Source organism: Artibeus jamaicensis, unplaced genomic scaffold (genome assembly GCF_021234435.1).
Source record: "Artibeus jamaicensis isolate MK-2021 breed Jamaican fruit bat unplaced genomic scaffold, CSHL_Jam_final contig_3105, whole genome shotgun sequence".
Taxonomy (NCBI): Eukaryota; Metazoa; Chordata; class Mammalia; order Chiroptera; family Phyllostomidae; genus Artibeus; species Artibeus jamaicensis.
In genome coordinates this window covers 774,488-777,206 of record NW_026521715.1, presented here as the reverse complement: position 1 = coordinate 777,206, position 2,719 = coordinate 774,488, and the positions used below count along the sequence as shown (strand labels likewise).

The window sequence follows — 2,719 nt, the reverse complement described above, 5'->3', positions numbered from 1 at the left end:
TATGTAGTCACAGGCACAATAGTCTCAAACAGACAAGGCAGATAGCAGCAGTATGAAACCACCAAAACTGAAGAAACACAGGCCCAATACAGAGTATTTTATATTACATAGGACAGTAGATTAAAGCAGAAGCAAATGATAACTGCTGGAAAGCTCTGAAAGCAGGTGAGCTTCCTATAAAACTCATTTAAGAAAAAAATCTTATTGCCAAGTTTACTTCAATGAAGGTGTTTAGATATCTCAAAATTGTGGCATCCTAGGAATCACCTGAGAAACTTGCTAACCATCAGGACCCTCCACCTTTTGTACAGCTCTAATTTCACCCCCATGTGGGCCTACACATCAGTAGTCTTCTGAAAAGCCATTAAGAAACCCCACTGCAAAAAGAAGATACAAAAAAGGGAAGGAATTCTCTTTTTTCCCTAGAATTTATGTACATATCCATTTAAATAACTCTAATGGTAAGTGTTTGACTGGCAACCCTGAAGCTTAAGACATCATTCAGTCTCTAACAAGTACTTCACCATGAAAAATTTAGCACAATGTTTCACTTTGTTGGAGACCAGGGGTAAATTTACAATGAAAAATGATGTATGTTAAATTGTATTTAAGTAAATAATGTAATAGTGGATGTCTTCTTAAATGGCTTATTTTGTAAAATACAATAGTACAATTCATAAAAACCTAATATGTGGACTAAATTGTAATTTTTAGATTTTCAACTAACTTTAAAAACTTAGGCCAAATTTAATTAATAAGTTATCTTTAAATGTCTATAATTTCTCCAAAAAAAAAAAAAACCAAAAAGTACTGCCTAAATATAATTTCTAATTTTAATTTTACCTTTTTCTTAAAACCAAGCTCTGGCTAGTTTTAGTAAAAAAAAAAAAAAATTGCAAGATTTCCTTTTTACCAGTGTGTTCTGGCATGCTTCTAATGACACCAGAATCACCTGGATCACATGGTAGCCAATGTGCACACTCGAGTATTTTCCACATGCTGTACCCTATTCAATATCATTGCCACTGTAGTGATGGACACCAGTCTTGGCCAACATGGCATAGTGCTCTATTTCAGATCTCCTCAGGGCAGGACAGTTGTTGGAGAGGATGACCAGTTTCACTTTTGCCTTATTTGTTCATTTTGAGTCTGTTTGTACCCAGCATATACTCTCCACCTTCAAAACAAGTAGGAACCTAGAGTTGATTGACACCAGCAACTTTTTCATCTTCTTTACAGCCATTGTCCTCCTGCCTTAGGTGTGGGACCACCCCCAACCCACAGTAGCTGCCAAGATGGCTGAGAAGCAAGAAGGATGATTTACCCATATTTCTTTAAAATTTTTTTATTGATTGATTCTTACAGAGAGAGAGAGAGAGAGAGAGAGAGAGGGAGAGAGATTTGTTGTTCCACTTATTTATGCATTCATTGGTTGATTCTTGTAGGTGCCCTGACCTGGGATCAAACCCACGACCTTGGTGTGTCTAACATATCAGGTCAATGCTCCAACCAACTGAGCTACATGGCCAGGGCCTTACTTCTTAAAATGTCAGTAGAGTAATAAAGTATAAAAATGCCTTTAGATGATAATATATATCTTTGCTTTTTTATAAATATATAAATGATAAGAGATAAATGCTCCTAAAAAGTTACCAATTTCCAGGATAGGTTTTAACTTTCTGGCCTCTGGGCATCTAGAGAAAGAAAGAAAAGATGGATTACTTTAAATATAGTAATTATCTGTGGTGTAGTTCATAAAAGTAGTGTATTACTTCTAGGACACTTACAGCAGAACACAGTGAGCCCAGTCCTGAGTACTCCACAGTACTACTCTTGAGTTCACCTGTTTAACGTAGGAGACCATTCTGCGTGGCGTGGGCCCAGCTCCCACTTGGAGATGCACAGGACCTACACCCACGGATGAGTTCTCCCGTGGGGAATCAGGCCTGCAATGTGCCTAGGCTGCTTTGAGTCTTGCTTTTGCTAAAAACTCCCTCACCTGGATTTGTGGCAAACATTTACTGCAAAATAACTTCCTAAAATCCATGCTAAACCTTCCAAGGACCAGTGTAACTGGGTCTACCACTTTCACCCTCCTCATTTGCAAATATCCTTCTTCTGTGATGTGATTAGTGGCACTGGCTCCTTTGTTTTCTATAAAAGGTAACCACCTAAATGCACCTGTGCATAATAAATGACGACCATCATGTAATATGCTGAGAAACCCAATAAAGTTCGGTCACGGCAAGGGCTGTGGGGGTTTTGCTCCCCTTGGAAGAAAAGGCTAAGCTGTCCCTCTTCCTCCACAGGACTCGGTAGTTCATGTGAATGTCTCTCCCCTATCCAGAATGTGGTGAACCCCACGAGCTGGGATCCACATCAGTTTATAATGTCACATTTCTCATTACACTGTGAGCATTACCACAGCAGAGAATGAAACTCAATCAGCTTTGTATATGAATGCCTAATTTAGCAGCTGACACACAGTAGGCAGGCAGCAAGTTGGAAAGAAGAAGGGGAAAGAAATACTCTATCAGTTTATTTACCTTCTTTCCTTTTATCTAAATTGTTATCAGTAATGAGTTGATTGACCTAATGATGCAATGGCAGAATTGCTGGCCTTGGAGGAGGAAGCTTGCACAAAAATATCAATAATAGTTATTAGATAGAGTGTGCAGCCAAAAATACCTATACCATTTACTTCTGGAAGGTTATTTTG

At 38.5% G+C, this 2,719-nt stretch overlaps 1 pseudogene; it reads right to left on the bottom strand.

Annotated features, from left to right (window-relative positions):
* Positions 1 to 839: 839 nt before the first annotated feature.
* On the bottom strand, positions 840 to 1,243 carry LOC119041983 (60S ribosomal protein L30-like; annotated as a pseudogene).
* Positions 1,244 to 2,719: the final 1,476 nt, after the last annotated feature.